This window comes from Ailuropoda melanoleuca, chromosome 6 (genome assembly GCF_002007445.2).
Source record: "Ailuropoda melanoleuca isolate Jingjing chromosome 6, ASM200744v2, whole genome shotgun sequence".
Classification (NCBI taxonomy): domain Eukaryota; kingdom Metazoa; phylum Chordata; class Mammalia; order Carnivora; family Ursidae; genus Ailuropoda; species Ailuropoda melanoleuca.
In genome coordinates, this window is record NC_048223.1 from 11,430,488 (window position 1) to 11,445,073 (window position 14,586).

The 14,586-nt window shown below is 42.4% G+C and overlaps 1 pseudogene; it reads left to right on the top strand.

Moving 5' to 3' along the window:
- The first annotated feature begins 388 nt into the window (after positions 1-388).
- Positions 389-2,003, top strand: LOC100480036 (annotated as a pseudogene).
- The last annotated feature ends 12,583 nt before the right edge of the window (positions 2,004-14,586 follow it).

Below are 14,586 nucleotides of genomic sequence, written 5' to 3' on the forward strand. Positions count from 1 at the left end.
AGTTTGCTAAGGAAAAAAAAAAGCATGAAATTCCATAGAAAGAAAAAGCTAGTTGTTCTGCAAATATCCAGATGGATGAGTGTGCTGATTTCAATACAGAAGACAAATATAAATGTACGTTGTGGGGAATTAGAAACTTTGATTAGATTTACTGCATGTAAATTAGATTTCTACTTCTAATACGATAGCAAGGCACATATTAAGGGAGAAACTGCAAAGAAATTACACTGGTTATATTTTATAGGGTATTTTTTCCAACAACACTGACAAAGATTTGCAGCTAAAGAAAATGCAAAAGAGCATTTATGTTACATCACTACAAGTCTGAAGGTGAAAAGAGCTGATGGAGGGCCAGTCTGTCTGTCCTTGGTGGTGCTAAGAAACTAGAATGAACTGAAGTATGCCTGTGGAGGATGACGAATCAGAACCATACCCAAGTTTGTTAACTTATCCCAGACTATTCCCTGGAAGAGGAATCAGAATCACCTGCTCCAAATCTAAGGAACATGGCACCCAACAGCTTGTCAGTGCCCAAAACCCCTCACTGTTCCTCAGGAGTGTTTTCTCAGGCTCACCCACTCCTGAGACTTTCAAATCATCTAAGGCCTGTGACCCAGCAGGTCACCTGCCTGCGCACTAAAATCCTGGAGCTTCTGGAGGAGACACCCAGACCCCGGCAGATTTTCCCTCGGGCTCCTCAGCAGCCAGGGAGCATGAGCCTGAGTCTGTGATTAGGGGTTTTTTATGGAAAAAAGGAATCAATGGCTGGGATCTCAGCTTTCAGCACCTTCTCCTGACACTGGCCATGACTCAGACAAATCAGACCAAAGTTTACCTAATGCCTCAGCGGACTCCTTGGGCAGTAGCCAAGGGACAGTGCAACAGCCTGGACCCCACAGGAATCGAGCAGCTCCAGATCTGCCTACAACAGATACGGGGTATGATTTCCAGCCCCAGGACATCCTAGCATCAGGCAGCTGGAAAGGCCCCTGGCCCCTGCCCCTCACCTCCGCGTGTTACACCCAGGAACTACCCAGACCTCTCAGGTCCAGGGAGTTCCCTCAGTTTGAACCTCAGAGGTACCCAGCATGTGCACAGATGCTGCCTCCCAACCCTCCCTCACATGCTCAATGGAACTCTCATTACAATTGTCCCGGAGGCCCCTATCACCAGGTGACATGTGGCCATGACCACCCTCAAGCAGCCTACCAGCAAGTGGCCCAGCTGACTGGGCAAGGGCAGCTCCTACCTGGAGCCAGCATGAGGGGCTTACACCCTGTGCAGAAGGTCATCCTGAACTACACCAGCCCCTGGGACCAAGATGAGAGGCCCGGACAAAGAGGCCACTCCTCCCCAGGGTTCTCGAGGAACCAGCCACCTAATCGAGCTGGAGTTCCCTGCAGAGTTGAGACCACCAAGTCCCCAGGCTCTATCCCCAGCTGCTGTCCCTAGACCCCTAGTAAACTTCCAGCCAGAGGAACTCTGAAAACTAGCAATTTGCCAGATTTATGGAAAGTCTTCATCACTTATTCTATGGACGCAGCCATGGAGCTGGTGAAACTCGTGAACTTTTTGTTGGCAAATGGCTTCCAAACTGCAGTTGACATACTTAAGGCTAGCATCTGAGGCCCTGATATCATTAAGTGCCTGGAACTCTACCTTAGAGATAAGACAGCGATGATAATTGTAGCAATCAGCCCCAAATACAAACAGGATGTGGAAGGAGCAGAGTCGCAGCCAGGCGAGGATGAGCACGGCTTACATACTAAGTACATTCATCGAATGATGCAGATTGAGTTCATAAAACAAGGAAGCATGAATTCCAGATTCATCCCTGTGCTCTTCCCAAATGCTAAGAAGGAGAATGTGCCCACCGGCTTCAGAACACTCACGTCTGCAGCTGACCCAAGAAGAACAACATCCTGCGGCTGCTGCTCAGAGAAGAAGAGTACATGGCCCCTCCCCGGGAGCGTCTGCCTGCCCTTCATGTGGTGCCCCTGTGACCCCCTCCGTCCCCAGGCCCTTGGGGCCCTGCCACATGTGGGGCCCTGTTCTGACAAGCACTCTTCCAGCAGTGACTGTCCGTTTGCAGTCCCGGCTCAGAGGGCTCCTCCCCACAGAAGACCGGTCCTGCAGAGCTCTCTTCCTGCAGAGACCTTCACAGACCCTGTCTTTCAAAGAGAGGCCTTAGCAGCTCTGTACTCCCTACTTCCGACACCCCCAGCATGTTGCTCCGAACAGTCTGATGTGTCTGATGTGGGGCCTCTCCCTGCTTAGCAAGTAGGTAATATACATGATGTTGCAATAAATGTGAAAGACCACAAACACCCTCCTGTCGCTTAAAGCTACTTTTATGAGTTAGCTTGGTGTCCTCGGACCAAGCTGATTCATGTACAAATAATAAAACGTTTACTCTTTTGTTTAAAAAAAAAAGCTGATAGAAATGTGTCTTTCAAAAATAGCCATCATCTTCCTAAAAACAAGCATGATTGAATAAACCTAGTGACAGACAGCCTGGCCTCCCTATTGCAGTGTTATACAAAGACCGTAAGTATGGGGAAGGCCGAGAAATGGGTCACCTGCTCGTGCAGATTGCTGTGGACATGCTAAACAAGGCCTCAAAGTAATCAGTAGCACCCGGGTTTGGTAAAGCTCAGATTGCTGGGCTCCACCTGCAGAGTATCTGATGCCCAGGTCTGGGGTAGAGCCTGAGAGTCTGCACTTCTAACAAGTTCCCAGATGCTGCTGGCCGAGGGACCACACTTGCAGAGCCACTATTTAGAGGAATTTACACACCTGAATGGCACTTAGGGAAATTATAACAAGAAAAAGTTTCTCTGGAGATGTGCTGGTATGCTTCCCTTTATCAGATACAATGTGTTTCCCTTTCTTCTAGGAATCCCAGAACTATATTTTTAAGATCAATTATATTAAAATATCAGTTGAAGTTTGAGGTACATCTATATTCCTGTCCCTCAGTGGCTTCTCTTTTTATTGAAAAATACTTCCGTTTCTTTTAAAAGGAAGACAGGGTAGAACGAATGAATGAAAATGAATGAACGAACTCTCATTGCACTTTATTTCTGGGCTGGAAAAATATGACATGGAAGTCAGCAGTACTCAACTATAAGCCTTAAAATTTGACATTACCTTCATAAAACTCCAGCTGCCAAGCAACTATTCCCCTCTGATAAGCTAGAGGAAGGGCCAATGAAAGTAGTTCCGGGCGTCCACGTGGGCTTTGATTTGGAGCCGGTTCACCCTGCCAATCCCACACACCTGGCTTGCAAGGATGAGGCAGACGGTGCATTAAGGCATAGACAGCATAGCTCTGGACCACTACTTAGCTCGTGAGCCACAGAGCCAGGTTCCCACTGACTGCGTCTTATTGCTCTGGCTGCTGCAAGTTTCTATTCAAAACCAGCTTTTGAATTCTCCATTGAGACATTTTCTCTGGTCCTAGTCTACTACAGACAGCCACAGCAAGAACAGCCTCGAGTGAGAGTCAAGCAAGCCCGTCAGTCATTCCCCCGGAATCAGTCACAGCTTTGGCAAGGATCCTACCACCTGCCAGGGACTTCATCAACCTCTGTTCCCAGATTCATGGTCCCTTCAGCAACACTACTGTTCCTCATGTTCACACAAAACACATGTGTGCACAAATGCATATACACACAGACATAAATGCTCTTTCTAGGGCTGCTTTACAAACTGCTAGGCATAAGGTTTTAGAATGTCATTTATAACAGGAGTTGATAACCACATGCACAAACTAATTTGGAAAATAAAAAGACTGAATTCTGACATATGTTTTCTCTAATCATAATCAGGCTATTCTGGCTAATTATTAACTTGCTATCAGCTGAATTCAACCTTTAGTTTTCGAAGTGTTCCTTGTCAACTGATTTTAACCAGGTTTTTCTTTACCTGGAGTTGGCTGGATGTAGACTCAGGCAGAGCAGCCAAACCGACAGGGGAAGGGATCCGGTGTATGTTACCTGAAGGCAGGAGGATCTTGGAATAGTCTAGGCTCCTGATAACAACAGCTAATCATTAGTCAGCACCTCCCATGTGCCCGGTATTTTCGCTTGCATTTAACCCTTACCAACAGCACTACAAGATGTCTATCACCATCCCCAACTACAGGTTCTGAAGCAGAGTGACTAAATGACAGAACCAGATTCAACCCTTTCAACTCCAGAAAACACCCTTCTGTTACACACGGCTGGTTTCCTTCCAAGCTCATCACAAACCTCATTTTCTCAGGGTCCTATGACCTTCTAATCATGGTGCCGCCAACTACATCAACTTCCAAAGCTATTTTCAAAGATTTTAAAAAAAGTAATGAAAACAGATTACATGTATATTGGCTTCTGAACTAATTCTTACTAAAATGAAAAGATGCATTTGTGTCCAGATAATGGCTGTGTTTTGTTTTTTCCTTCTTACCTAGGCTCCTCATTTCCTAGTGGCTAGAACTTATGAAGGCATTTAAATGCACAAGTACATACACATGAGGACACACCGACAGCCTGCTAAATTTGCCTGTCTAGCATCTACCCTCAATTTTATCCTTGAACAGGGCTAGTCCTACCAATCCACTAGGTATTAACAGCCATGGGGATTTGTTCAGGGACAAGTCCCTAATTCGAGTTGGCCTAATACTCATTCCCAGGAATTTTTCCAAAGCAACCAAGAAGACACTCTATGTCCACAGGCTATAAACCTAGAGAGGAGCCTGCCTTAAGAACATGTGGAGAAGGACAGTGCAGAGACATGGAGAGACAGCCCTGATGACATTGTCCAAGGCCCTGAAGCCATCATGCCTCACACTAACTATCCCTGGGCTTTTCCGTTATATGAGATGACACAATGCTATTTGGTCTTAAAACAAACGGATGGTTTTCCATCACTTACAATTGAATGAGCCCTGATGGGGCATTTACTTATAAGCCCCAGGTCTTAGCAGACAGCACCCACCACCGGGGTCTGGTCCCTGCTTCCCTGTGTGTTTGCTTTAGTTGGGTTCTTTCAGTTCAAAGAATTCAAACAGATTTGAGTCGGAGGAGGAACACTGTAAGGCTATCTGTGGAGTGCTGAGGAGGAGGAAAGGACCTGAACTCCGGGAACAAAGATTCTGGTCAAATCAGTTTCAACCCATGGGAAAAGAGGAACTGTAGAAGTGAGTGATTTCCACCTTACTGCTCTGCCCTAAGAGGAGTCAGTTATTGTCAGGTATCTTCTTTCGCTGGGGTTTGTCTGCTGAAGTCACCCCACCGCTTATTCTTTCAGCCTGCCATTTCTTTGCCTTGAGTCCCTGCTCCCCATAACTCTGGCCACAATCCCTCTTGACTAACAGCTTTCCTGAAGGCTCCTCTTCACACAACACTTAAACTTCAACTCTAGCCCCTCAAAGCCTCTTTCTCTTGGCATTTCCTAGGCCACGATCCTGAAAAAGAGAAAATCTGATTGACCCAGCTCCTCTTTAGATGCAGGGCAACCTCGTAGGCTGCTGACCAGCCTACAAAGTGGCTGCCCTTTTGGGTCAGTAAGCACTTCTAATCCAATCAGCTTTGGACAGGGGTGAAATCTGTTGCCTTTTTTTTTTTTTGAAAGATTTTATTTATTTATTTATTTATTTATATGAGAGAGAGCGAGAGAGAGCGGCAGGCAGATGGAGAAACAGGCTTTCCGCTGAGCAGAGAGCCCCATGTGGGCTGGATCCCAGGACCCTGGGATCATGAACTGAGCTGAAGGCAGACACAACCAACTGAGCCACCCACGTGCCCCTGTTGCTTTTATTATTAAAAGGAACTGTGAGCAAGATAAGTACCATGACTGACTTCCCTAAGGTACCCTCTCCTCCCCCAGCTCTGCCAATGTGTGCTTTTCTTTCTACCTACAATACCTTTTCTTCCCTCTCCCTCTTCTGGTGAAAAAGTCATCTCATGCCCTTCAACAGACAAATGGATAAAGAAGATGTGGTCCATATATACAATGGAATATTACTCAGCCATCAGAAAGAAGGACTACCCAACATTTGCAGCAACATGGACGGGACTGGAGGAGATTATGCTAAGTGAAATAAGTCAAGCAGAGAAAGACAATCATCAATATGGTTTCACTAATTTGTGGAACATAAGGAATAGCAGGGAGATTGGTAGGAGAAGGAAGGGAATAATGAAGGGGGGGTAAACAGAAGGGGGAATGAACCACAAGAGACTATCGACTCTGGGAAACAAACTGAGGGTTTCAGAGGGGAGGGGGGTGGGGGGATGGGCTAGCCCGGTGATGGGTAGTAAGGAGGGCACGTATTGCATGGAGCACTGGGTGTTATATGCAAACAATGAATCATGGAACACTACATCATAAACTAATGATGTACTGTATGGTGACTAACATAATAAAAAAATTTTTTAAAAAATTTGGAGAAAGGAAAAAAAAAAAGGTCATCTCAATCACCCCTTCCAAGAAGAGGCTGTGTTAGTTTCTCCCTGCACAATGCTACTTCCATCATAGTACCAATCATGTGCTAATGTCATTGTACAGATAACAGGATAATGATTTAACATTGTAATTTTGATGTCATTTTCTCTAGGATTACCTGATATCTCAAGGCTCCCCTCTCTTTGAGGAGCTAGACTTTGGGAACATAGGAAAACATAAATAATGTATTCTTGGCTTTTGTGCTTCAAAAATCCATTTAAGGCTCATAAATCTGGGTTTCATATACTGAGAAAGAAAAAAGCAACCCCTGACATTTGGGAGCTGGCTTAATACTATCAGCCTGGCCTTGGTTTTGCTAGGAGCTGGCCCGGCATCCACAGATTGGTCTGGGTAGTCTCCTGTAAATCATAAAAAGTTTCACAGAATGTTAGTATGAGACAAGGCTACTATGAAACCATAATGGATCAAGACAAAAACAAGACTAGTCCATAAGCATGTCTGGACAGAGTCAAAACACAAACATTTCCAAGCCACAAAAATACACAACTTCCCTCTCCCCCAGATAATATGAATGACTACTGCTTCTTTACCAATTATAGCTTTAGCTTCTGTCTAATCTTCCCTCCCGCTAGATAAAATGTATTAAGATATCCAATCATAGAATTACCCTACTTCCTGACAACATCCAATCCAGAGAAAAACCCCATTTTCCTAAACCCTTTCAAAATCTCTTAACACAAGCCCAAATTCTATATTAAGTCCTTTCTAACACCCTCTTACAGACAACACCTTGATTCTTTACGGTATGTGTTCTCCCTCACTTCACCAAATAATAAGCCAAATTTGTTCTACTACAAGTATGTTCCTGCTGGTCTTGGCTGGAGGGCATTGACATTCTAAGCTCTGAAAAAGTCAAGCCATAGTTTATGCCATAAATTAAAAGATTCGAAAGAATGTATGTGGTCAAAGATAATTCAAAGACAGTTTTTTCCCAAGCCCCACTCATAATAGACTGCATTAATATTCTATAATCTGGGGACCTGAGTCAAAGGGGAGAGAAGATCAAAGGAAAACACACTATCATGCTACTGAAAAATAAGTAAACTCTATGAGAATATTGAGACATCAAAAACCAGTACTGCAATCACTAAGTAGGAAGGGAGAAACGTGGATCCTGGTGGGTCCTTGAGAGGGATACCCATGCCATTCGCTCTCCCACCTCTCCCCACCTACCTCCACCAACCCCCATACACACCAAGCCAAGTCTTTTGGAGGCAGTGTGCATAACAGAATTGCCAGACCAATCTGGAGGTCCAAGAGTAAGAAGGATCTATGCTCAGTTCCCAGGTAAAATCCAGTAACTGGAAAAAAATATGGAATTTCCCAAAGCTCAGCATCAGGGCTCTCTGAACCCAGCCATTTAGGGATTTTTATGTAGATTTCATTATATAGTTGATTGATAAAATTATTGACCATTAGTGATTGAACTCAATCACCAGCCTAGAGGTCTGGGTACAGCAGTGAACCTGAAAATTCCAAGCTTCTAATCAAAGTTTGGTCTTTCTGGTGAGCACCCCCCATCCTAAAAGATATCTAAGGACCTGCCAACAGTTGCATTATTAGCCTAAATTCAGGTGTAGTTGAAAAGGGCTTATTGCAATTAACAAAAGATGCTCCTATCACTTTTATCTCTCAGGAAATTCCAAGGAGCACTGTGCCAAGAACCAGGGACAAAGATAAAATATATATTTTTTATTATACCATACCAGCACAGCACATGTCACAGCCAACTTTCTGCAGATAGCCAAGACTATTGTGAGAACAGCTAAGACCCAGATTGGAAAGGCCTTGTGGTTAGGATAAAGAATTACAGCTGCCATCTACGTGGACCAGCCCTTACAGACCAGAGAAATGAGATGAGATGCTCAGCAGTTGCAGGGTAGAAGATAATATTAATTTCTCCCCAGTCTAGGCATTCTGATGCCCTCCAGAACTCAATTCAACCCCATGGAAGGAGACAGACCAGGAAATCCTGAAGTGACCAAGATTACTTACATTGACCAAAATAAAGTGTTATTTGCTGTTAGAATAAAAGTTCAAAATAGAAATTAAGTTCTGTTCTGAAAAAATTAAAACAGTTTCACCTCTGGGCACCTGAGCTTGTTTAATGAGATCAACTCACTACTTTATTGTCACTGCTCCCTCACTAAACTCTAAGTCCTTGGAACATTAGAACCCCATATTATTTGTAATGAACCACCAGTGCCTATCACAGGCAGGTTTTGCATTTGCCCTGGATCAGCCATTAACCAGCTATATATTCTTAGGAAAATTGTTTAATTGCTTTGAGATCCCATTTCCTCACCTTAAAATTAGGGGCATCTACTGGCAAAAATAAAGCACATGTTTTCACCAATTATAGCAAAGACTAGTATTACATTGATAATAAGTACGAATTGTAGAATATTTTAAGAAAATGTGTTTTTCTATTTTATAGCTATATACTAATCAGAACTGGGTTAACTAGATTCAACTACTCCTTTAATCCAAGGGATTCAGAGTAGTCCTTAGGGAACCTAATTTAATGACTAGATAAGGCAAATTTGTAATTAGCGTATCAACTGCTTATAAGGAATTAAGTCTTTCCAAAGTGCTTGAAGGTACTTGAAACAGTTTATCTTAAGTAGACCAACTGTTCCCAAACCTGGCTCATCATCAGAATCACATATGGAACTTTTTAATCACAGATATCCCTGGGCCCACCATGGAGATTTTGATTTCTGTGGGTCCTGGTGGGTTCTGGAACCTTCACATTCAAAAAGTTTCCCAGGAAATTCCAGTGATCAGCCAGGTATGAGAATTACTGTTAAAAAAAAAAATTCACTAGACAATGGAAACTCCAACCATATTTGAATTATTATAGATTTCATATTAATTTCTTTCTTATTTTATATTAGAACATGTTCCTTTTTTTCATTTTTTCAATTGGTACACTATTAGTGAATGCTATGTCTGGGAGTTGTTTCAAAATAAGTTGGAGAGTTGAGAAATGGGCTGGGGGGATAGATAAAATGAAACAATATAGGCCATGAGTTGACAATTGTTGAAACTAGGGCATAATACAGGTATTTTATTTTGTTTTTATTCTACTTTTGTATATATTTGGAACATTCCATGACAAAAAGTTTTTACAAATAAAACTGAGGTATATGAATGAGTAAAGCCTTCTGCTTCCCTTCTCATAATCTCATTCCCCAATAGTAACTATTATAAGCTGCTGTGTATCCTTCTAGATATTTTTGGTGTGTGCTCTATATGAATCTCCATTTTTTAAATTCCACTTATGTGCCAACCTTATGCCAGATGTTGTAATGAAACTGGTTTGGGAGATGTGCCTGGAAATTTTGCACAGGGAAATCACTGCAATCCCCTCACCAGCCTTCCTCCTATTTCTCTCACTCCCACCATCTCCTGCTTCTCCCATGGCAAAGAGGGTGGACCTTTAAATCCCAATCCACACGCCTGGGAGCAATTACTACAGCCCACAGAACCATATCTCCTCTAATTCTCCCCTCCTTGGGACCTATAAGATAGATGAATGGATGGATGGATAGATAGATAGATGATAGATAGATGATTGATAGATATAGATAGATAGATAGATAGATAGATAGATAGATGATAGATGATAGATAGATAGATGATAGAGTGAAATGAGAGAGAGAGAAAAAGGCTTCCAAATACTTGGATCATTACCTGAATTTCTCCTTTACAATCCAGACATATTTTGGCTCCATGTATTCACAGGCAGAGAAACATGCAATTCTATGTGCACATCCTAGCATGAGTACACACACACACACACACACACACACAAACACACATATAAATCTCTTTTGACCCTATTGTGTACATACTTTGAAAAGTTTGTTAGAAGAACCAGCCTGGTAATAATTCACTGCACCTCATGTATAATAAGCAGAAATGCACCGGCCTTTATGATGAATTGCCAGGGTAACACAGGGACATCTTGTTTGCATTTCAATGCACCGAGTGTCAGATTCTTATTTCATTACTCGCCGGCACATTAGTGGACGGTTTTTAATTTCTTTTTTTTTTTTCCCTTTAGCAAAGCTCCGTGGAGACCTCTCGCTTTTGCCACTTGCATCAGGAGCAAGGTTGTATTATTTTTAAATGTTATAGTGTCTGGGTCTCACTTGAAATGTTGCTGAATTAACAAAATAAATGATAGCATACTACCAGCAGTTCTATCTGGCTTTCTTTTTAACACAAAATTTCTCTTGCTTTTATTGAACTCATTCTATAAAAGGGGGTTGGAAGATTTGTGGCATCGTCTTTGTATTTGAAAGTGGAAGGTATTGTTTTTAGTAATGTTTAATTTTTTTTTACTTTTACCCAGGTCCACACTGTTCCTTATATGAAACAACCTGAGAAGCTACGAGAAGCTATTCTCAGAAGAAATGTGGTTCTGAATTACCTTGTAATCTGCTGGGAGCTGCTGCCTGCTCAGACCCACCATGAAGTCCCCTGACCTGCCCCACACTCGGATGCCATATAGACCGAGAGCAGTTTTGTTTTGTTTTGTTTTCCAAAATTCTCCAAAAACTGTGAAGTGACTTTTCTTCCTAATATTTTCCCATGTACATAATGAGACTTAATGGAATGTTCTTTAGAGCAGTGATTTTCAAGCTTTAGGGGCATCAGAATCACCTGGAGGGCTGTTAAACTACACTTGGTTGGGCCCCACCCCCAGAGTTTCTGATTCAGTAAGGTCTTGGATAAAGCCTGAGAATTTGCATTTCTAACAAGATCGCGGTTGATGCTGATGCTACTGATCAGGAAATACACTTTGAGAACCACTCTAAGGTTAAAAGCCCAGCTCTATCATTTACCTTCTGAGTGGTCTTGGGAAAGTTACTTCACCTCTCTGAGATTTAAGAGTCCTCACCAATAAAATGGAGATGGTAATGGCACTTTCCTCTAAAGCAATTGTTAGAGAAAATGAATCAATAAATACAAAAAGCACCAAGAACAATGCCAGACACATAATAAGTCCCCAAACAAATATGAATTATTTTCCCTTCCTCTTCTTCTCCTCATGGAAGGGAAATGAGAGGTCCTATAGTCCAATTCTCCACACTGTGCAGGAGTCCCTCCCCCAATTGGCCTGATATAATCACTCAGATCGTATCTGGTCACCTGAAAGGATCTTCTGTGGGGATATAGGGATCTCCCTACTTCAGGGAAACCCTCTGCTTTGTGGCCAGCTCTCATTAGCAGAAAGTTATGCTAAAAGGTGAAATCTATCTCTCTGAAATTACATGCTCCTACCCTTCTGAATCACAGAGACTAAATCTTGCCTATAATCTTGAAATTTTTAATTCAGGACATCCTACGAGTTTATCAATCCAATAAGTAGGCTTCAGACAGAAGCGGATCCTAAACTACTTGGTACACTTTGTTGTGTTTATTAGTGACTTCAATGATGGGTTCATTCACATATTCATTCTCTCACCAGGCAAAGTATGTGCGGGGAGCTCTGCTAAAGAAAAGCCTGCCAAAATGGACAGAAGCTGGACTGTGCCACTCAGGTAGGCCAGACTAAGAGGTCTAAGCTTTATTCTTGGGTGGTGGGAACCCCATGACTAGTTTCAAACCAGAGACAGAAATGGTCAGATTTGTATTTTATAAGATCACACTGATAAGAGTTTGAAGAACATATCTTCTGTGGTGAGACTGGAGCTGAGGAGACTAGTTAGAAGGTTATAGAGAAGAATGAACAAGAGAAACGTCAAAATGATAGAAAGAACAGGACTTGGTCATCAGTTGCATGTGGAGGATAGAGGAAAGGGGATGTCTGGGATGATGTCCGAGATCCTGCCAGCTGAACAAAGGGTTGACATTTACTGATAAAGGTAATAAAGAGTACCAGGTTTTCTAGAAAATATTCAGTCCAATTTGGTACATGTTAATTTTGAAATACTTCTAGAACATCCTGCAGGCAGTTGAATACATAGGTCTGAAATCTCAGGAGTACAATATGACCTGTAGATGTAGATGTGGGAGTCTAGGATTTATATATTATAGCTATTAGAGAAATAATTATAGAATTCTAAATACAGGTAGTAATTCTATAATTATAGGAATGAAAAAATACACTCAGGGTCAGAGAGGAAAGAAGAGGACCAGGACATAACTTTGGGGAACAGCAACATCAGAAAGGAAAGGAACCAAAAGGAATCCACCAAAGACAGCCAAAGAGATAGAAGAAGACAGAGAAGAGAATAATAACATAGGAACCAAAGAAGAAAACCAAGAAGAGGGGTGTGGTCAAAAGTATCTGGTGCCATGGAGAGGACTTCGGGTAAATACTAAAAGAGGCCGATTGGATGTGGCAATCCAGAGAGGATCTTCATGAGCAAGTGTTTGTGGAGTAAATGTGGTGAAAACTAGGTAGTTGAGCTCATGTGAAGAAAAGAGGGAATGAGAAACTGGAGACTAGTAAGTATCCTATCTTCGAAAAGCTTGGAAGGAATGGAGAGACACATAGATAGAATAGGTCAAGGAAGAATTTTTGTTTAAGATTTTATTTATTTATTTAGAGAGAGAGAGAGATACCAGATGTCCATCAACAGATGACTGGATAAGAAGATGTGGTATAGATACCATGGAATATTAGCTATCAAAAAAGAATGAAATCTTACCATTTGCAATGGCATAGATGGAACTAGAGGGTATTATGCTAAAGGAAATAAGTCAGTCAGAGAAAGACAAATATCATATGATTTCACTCATGTGGAATTTAAGAAACAAAACAGATGAACATAGGGGAAGGGAGGGGAAAATAAAATAAGACAATATCAGCAAGGGAGACAAACCATAAGAGACTCTTAACTATAGGAAACAAACTGAGGGTTGCTGGAGGGGAGGAGGGTGGGGAATGGGGTAACTGGATGAGGGGCATTAAGGAGGACACCTGATGTAAATGAGCGCTGGGTGTTATATGCAATTGATGGATCACTAAACTCTACCTCTGAAACTAATAATATACTATATGTTAATTAAGTGATTTTAAATTTTAAAAAATTTTATTTATTTATTTACAGAGAGCGAGCACCCATGAGCAGGGGGGAGGGGCAGAGGGAGATGGGGAGAGAGAATCTCAAGCAGACTCTCTGCTGAGCATGAAGCCAGACACAAGGCTAGATCTCATCACCCTGAGATCACGACCTGAGATGAAATCAAGACTCAGACACTTAACCAACTGAGCCACCCAGGGGCTCCAGGAAGAATATTTTTAATATCAGAGAAAAACGAGCTCAATTTACTGTGAAGTGGAAAGCAGCAGCCATGGCCAATACTTTTTATGAGTTCGTAATGTGTTAATGGCTGAAACTTTGTGACTGACAGACATCAGTCACACCAAAGTCAAGAATAATAAGATGATTTGGAGCAATGGAGAACTGAGCTTTGACGTGATGACCAAACTATGCTGACTTGAAGGAAAAACAAAAATACTATTAACTTGTAGGCTACTGCCTCTAAACTCAGAGTTTCCAGAGTTCATGTCTCTAGAAAATGTAGCCATGCCTCCTTAAGAATACTAACGTTCAAGCCTGGAGAAGGAAGCAGGAAGATGGCTCCCACATTAGGTGACAGGCATCTGCCCCCTCACTTTGTCACAAGCTATACCATGAAAGTAAAAGCCAGCTCTGGAGAGCAGCTTCTCTGCCAAGTTTTCACCCATGATCCTCTTCACATTTATTCTCTTGCTCTATCGCCCACTCTCATCCACCAGCAATCTTTCTCCCTGGGTCCAGTATGTGTCTCTTACCCTCCTCATTTTTGTTGACCCATTCTGACCCCATTTTTCACCTCCCCACTCCCTACCTTTACTATACCCCCAGTCTTTAAAACATTCTTAAGTTCAGTGACCAAACCAACTCCAGGTAAAGGATTAACTCCTTGGCCTGTTACCTCCATACCACAGAGCACACCACCAGTCAGACAAGGCACATCTCCCATCAGGAGGGGTGAGAGAGCTTACGGGTATATATTACCCTAACTACACCTCTACCCTTATATCCCCTACAGCTCAGCACAATGTCTTATACATGA